Here is a 6,000-nt window from a genome sequence, read left to right as displayed (position 1 = left end):
ATAAACAGTCATTTTTTTAAAAACCAGAAAACTGTTTTTTTAACAGAAAATAGTGGTTTTTATTTTTTAAATATTTTTTTTTAATTTTTTGTAGAACCGAAATCCACAAAGTGGAGCGAGCGAGGCGACTATCATGCAAACCGTCACCGAAGAGTATTGCCGACTGTACAAAAAGAGGAGTTTTCCACACGTGGCGGCATGGGAGGTTGCGAGACGTCACCAGAAGTGGGTACCGGTTGATTTGGTCGACATGGGTGGGCCTACGGCTCCAAAAAAAAAGAGGAGGTCTAAAAAGATCAAAGACCTCCGAGTCGAGGAACTACACGACTTCCGCGTCAGATAACTTGCCCCAAATGAATTTAAACGACGATCCCGTTGACGAACCCGATCATCCCGTTGACGACCCCATTCAAGAAGATACACCTACAAGGTCGCGCCGCAAGAAAAGTGGTGATTCGTCAAACAAAGGAAAGGAAGCGGTGGCGGAGTCGATTTTCGATCTTCTGAATCGAAGAGGCGAAATTGGCGGAAATAAGCGAATTCAAACAAAGAAGAGAAAAACTTGTGTCCGCAAAACTTGAACGCGTGCATGCGTATATGGGACACTTGAAAAAGGTAGAAAGACAAAATGATTTAAAAATCTTGTGTGAGCCGCACGCCCATCTCGACGAACCGTTTAAGTCGGTCGTAATTCAACAAAAACGCGAGATTTGTGAAAGGTGGGGGTGGGAGATGTCATCCGTTTAATTTAAGGTTTTTTTTTTCCAATGTTTAGTTTTTTTTTTATTTTGCTATGTAATTTATGTTTTATTTAAATGACATTTATAATTTATAATTTTAGTGTTTTATTGTTAATTTATAATTTAAAAAAAATTAAAAAAAAAATTTGTGAGTGATAGAATTCCATCACTAGTGATGACCACCCCCACTAGAAAAAGCTTGTGAGTGATGGAATTCCATCACTAGTGATGACCACCCCCACTAGAAAAAGTTTGTGAGTGATGGAGTAATGGTTGATGAAATGATGGAACTTGATTGGATGTTGTGAGTGATGAGTGATGACTACCCACTAAAATAGTTAAATATGTGGATTTGAGTTATATTTTTACTCAAATCAGTAAAATAAGCAGAGGCGAAGGTTAGTTGGTGTCCGGGGGTGCACCCGCCCACCCCAATGTTTCGGTTAGAAGTGTATAGGTTCCGATTTTTCGTTCAGAAATTTTAAAAATTATATAGGATCGTCTTCCCCCAATTATTTTTCCTAAATATTTATACAATATATAAGTTAAAGTAAAGTTTGTTACCACTTTGTATATCCTAAATATTTATACAATATATAAATTAAAGTAAAGTTTGTTACTATTTTTTATATAAGTGATGGGTAGTTTTGTAAATATATTTTAACTCTTATTTGTTTAACCCTAGATTACCCACCACACAATAAAATCGCAAGTTTTTATGTGTAAGAACGGGTCCTTTGAATGAATGAATTTTTTTAGTTTTATTTGGAACTATTATTATTTGACCTGACCCGAATCGATAGCCGACCCGACCCGAAACATAACGATAGGAAAAAAAATCTGGGACCCATCACTTTACGCCCCCTCGAAACTTTTGGTCAAGCTCCGCCACTGAAAATTAGTAAACTTATTTACCTACAACTAAAGTAAAAGGGCTGGCCCTGGCCAAGCCATGCATAGAATGTGTAGGCTTGTAAGTTGATTGATAAGAACCATAACGTCTAATTATAAATAATTTAACACTAGTTAGTTATTAAGGGAACTAAAAACGCCTATGTGTCATCTCAACCCGACCTATTTTGACTTGCATTATAAACCTACGCATGTCGACATTGCACCTCTAGATAAGACGCTAATTGAATAGGGTCATGATATTCGATCCGCACATTCTATTTCTGAGCATATCTTCTCTGTAAGGCAAATGCTCGCCTGAATCCGTTTGCTGGGTCCAGCCCGAAGGGAATTTTTAGTGATGCTAGTGCCTGTTTTTGGTGATCGATGCAAGTGGTTTTGCAAGCCATAGGCCACAAATCTTTCACTGGTGCAGCCTCAACAGAACCATGGTGCACTTGCAAGTGTAGATCGCTTTCGCTCATTGAACCAGACCATGAAACCATTAACCAGCATGATGCACTCAAAGCATGAGATGTCATATACATATATGAATGAATACAAGTGAATCAAAGCACTAGATGTGACACGTTCATAATGATGCTAGGACAACAACAGTTCGAAAACATTTTAATAAAAATGATGCAAACATATAAAATATATACTTTTCTAGTTTTCTTAAGAAAAAAAAAAAACCTGGTGTGTATATTTCAAAACTATATAAACACCCAAAGGGGTTTTAAGATAAAAACACATGCCCTCCGGGCCAAATTGACACTACTAGAAAACTACATTTTTCCTACAAAAGTTTTTCATGGATTTTTCTTTTGTAGCAACTTTGTGGGTAAGGCCAGTTTCAGACAGATTTGCTATAAATTTGGTTGTTACAAACTCGACAGTTTTCTGGTAGTGTGACCGATTAGTGGAGATCTGCAACAACCCTCTAGGGCATCCAATATCGTAGCGTCACCAACAATATGTGTAATGTACACTACAATATTGGAAGCCTTTGAGGGTAGATAAAGATCTCCGTATAATAATAATGCATACAGTTCTTGCATTTATAGTCTTAGATATGTTACCTTGATCGACTAGCAACTTCTCAAGTAATATGCCTCTGCCTCCTCTAGCTATAAGGGGGCACAATAAATTAAAAAACACAAGACATAGGAAATGAAGATGGGAATGATACTATAATACATGGTAATTCACATCATCAACATCAAGTTCTATGTTTCATGCACATGCACACGAAAATGAACACATATCTTGTTCGTTAACAATAGAAATCAAGTCGAAACACCGTTAGATCTAGTCTCATGTTTGGTACTAGGAATCTATAGTTAACTTTTGTGGTCTTGTCTCTAGTTGTCATCTTTCTTGTACATACCGTTAAGTTCCAATATTTTTGCTACAAATATGCACATCAAATTGATCAACCCTTAGTGATTGATCAGTTAGAAGATGCTTGAACATGTGTCATTATGCAATTGATTATTATCTAAAAAAATAGATGATTATTCTACTAAAAATACGGTAGCTAGACAGTTATCATATATTATCAATTTTCTTGTAACAATCATTTACTTAATTTCTAAATCATATTTTGGTGATAACCTTGCATGGCCGGCCCTGAGGGAGGGCGGGGAGGTCCACCGGCCAGGGCCCGATTTTTCGAAGGGCATGTTATTTAAAAAAATTGATATGTATATGTAAAAAATAAATTAATATACAAAACTATTTTTAAGGTTTAGATTAGTTATTAGCTCATTGTCATTAGGTTTTGACCTCCCAATACCCAATTTTGTTAACGCCTAAGGGCACGTTTTTTCGAGGTCGAACATGGTACACGAATTCTCATGGCCGGCCCTGTAACCTTGTAATGTAAAATTTAAGCGTACTCTTAATCATTTATGTAAATGATTAGAAAACTGATTGTTATGATTTCACATCATAATAATATTTTCTATAACATATCTAAACATAAGGATGCGACTCTTAAGATAACGAAAATACGACACAAACCAAACATGACATTTGTATGCATAGGTAATTTACTTCCAACAGGTTCTGATCTAACCCATTAACATGTTTAGCTAAAAAACTGGCCAGCCAGGCCGGGTTTGGATCAATCTTGTGGGTTCCTGGGTTGACCTATTATTTGTTTTTCCAAATGTGTTTGTGTCAAAATTTAGAATTAAAAGGGAACTGGGTTGTTTTAAAAAAATAGAGTATAAAAATGAAAATGATTGTTTGAGTTTAAACGAGCTATTTGTGCCAACCCACCAATACGATGGCCACGTTTGGGCTCATATGTATGACATTGTTTTTTGGTTCGTTTAGTTCGATTAAAATTTCAAGGTTTGTGTGGGTTTGACTCGCTAGCCCGTGAACACAATTTTAAGACTCCTATATCCAAATATCTTTATAATTAGTTGTCACATTAATTTCTTTTTTCTAATGCATTTGAAGTATTTCAACTTTTGGGTACTGGATGATGTTTATGGGCCTGAACACAACCCATCTTTCAGGTTTATATAAAATGTTGGCCATACAATAACTGTCTACTTTAAAAATGTTTCATTCTGACTAATTTATTAATTTTACTACTCATATGATCATTACACGTTTAACTTTTGTATTATTATGAGCACGGTCATTATGATCATAGTGATGTAAGTTATTATATAACAATTAACTAATGTGGTTGTCAACTCTAGTTAAGTTTAGCCAACTATATATAACATGCAAGAATAGCGCCAAAAAGAGACGAGTTGATCTTGAGCCAGATGAGGAAGACTTGGTGTAGAAAACTTGATTGCGAGTTTGAGTTGAAGAGGAAGGGACTAGTAGATGAACCGAAGAGAATTTGAAGGCGAAGTGAAGATGAGCTGAAAGATTAAATGGAGAGTATTTGAAGACGAAAGAGAATATCGTCATCTTTCTTCTTACATAGGTAACCCTAACCGAGAGCTCCCTGTTAGGTTTCGATAGTAAAGGCTAAGTTGCCTCCTCCATTCTCATTCATTCAATATATATAGTTATTTACAAAACCCTAGAATAATTACAATTGGCATAAATATGGAAATACAATCTTGACTTCTATTACACCCCCGCAGTCGAAACGGGAGGTTGCCGAATGTTGAGACTGGAACGAAAATCATCAAATAGTATCCGCGGCAATCCCTTTGTGAAGATGTCAGCAATTTGGTGACGGGAAGGCACATGAAGAACCCGTACCTGACCTCGTTGAACTTGTTCTCGTACAAAGTGAATGTCAAGCTCGATGTGTTTTGTACGCTGATGCTGCACCGGATTACCGGATAAGTAAATAGTGCTGACGTTGTCACAGTACACTAACGTAGCACGAGTGAGAGGTCTTTTAAGTTCGAGCAGTAAATTGCGTAACCAGCAGATTTCAGCAACCACATTAGCAACGCCACGGTATTCAGCTTCCGCACTGGAGCGAGAGATGGTGGGTTGTCGTTTAGACGACCATGAGATCAAGTTATCACCATAGTAGACACAATATCCACTCGTGGAACGGCGAGTGTCAGGGCAGCCGGCCCAATCCGCGTCGGTGTATGCCAAGAGAGATGGATTAATGGACGGGGCTAGTGTAAGACCGTATGCAGTGGTGCCTTTAATGTATCGAATGATGCGTTTTAATGCGTTCCAATGGCCCGTTTTTGGTGCGTGCATATGCATGCAAATCTGTTGAACCGCATAACTGATGTCGGCTCGTGTAAACGTTAGATACTGTAGTGCTCCAGCGAGACTGCGATATAGCGTGGGGTCATGAAAGTCCTCGCCAGAGTGAGCACTGAGCTTAGATTGCGTGTCAACTGGGGTAGAGACGGGATTGCAAAATTGCATCCCAGCCCGAGCGATGATGTCCGCGGCATACGACTGTTGAGAAAGGAACATCGTGTTATGTTGGCGTGTTACGGCAATCCCGAGAAAGAAACTGAGCGGCCCAAGGTCTTTCATAGCAAATTCGTTGGATAACCGAGCCATTAACTGATGTCGAAGCTGGTTCGTTGATGTGACGAGAAGGATATCATCAACGTATAGAAGCAAGTAGGCGACATTCGTAGCATCATGCAAAGTGAACAAGGAAGCATCACATTTACTTTGTTGGAACCCCAAAGTCAACACATAATCCGTAAACCGTTGGTACCACGCCCTTGGAGCCTGTTTCAATCCATATAATGACTTTTTCAATCGGTACACATAATCCGGAAACGTGTTATGGCGAAAACCCATTGGCTGATACATATATACTGTTTCATTTAACTTCCCATGGAGAAACGCATTGGAAACGTCCAACTGATGCACGGGCCAGGATTGCGATAAAGCAATCGATAAA

The sequence above is a fragment of the Helianthus annuus genome, chromosome 4 (genome assembly GCF_002127325.2).
Source record: "Helianthus annuus cultivar XRQ/B chromosome 4, HanXRQr2.0-SUNRISE, whole genome shotgun sequence".
In the NCBI taxonomy this organism is placed as follows: Eukaryota; Viridiplantae; Streptophyta; class Magnoliopsida; order Asterales; family Asteraceae; genus Helianthus; species Helianthus annuus.
This window is presented reverse-complemented; position numbering follows the sequence as displayed.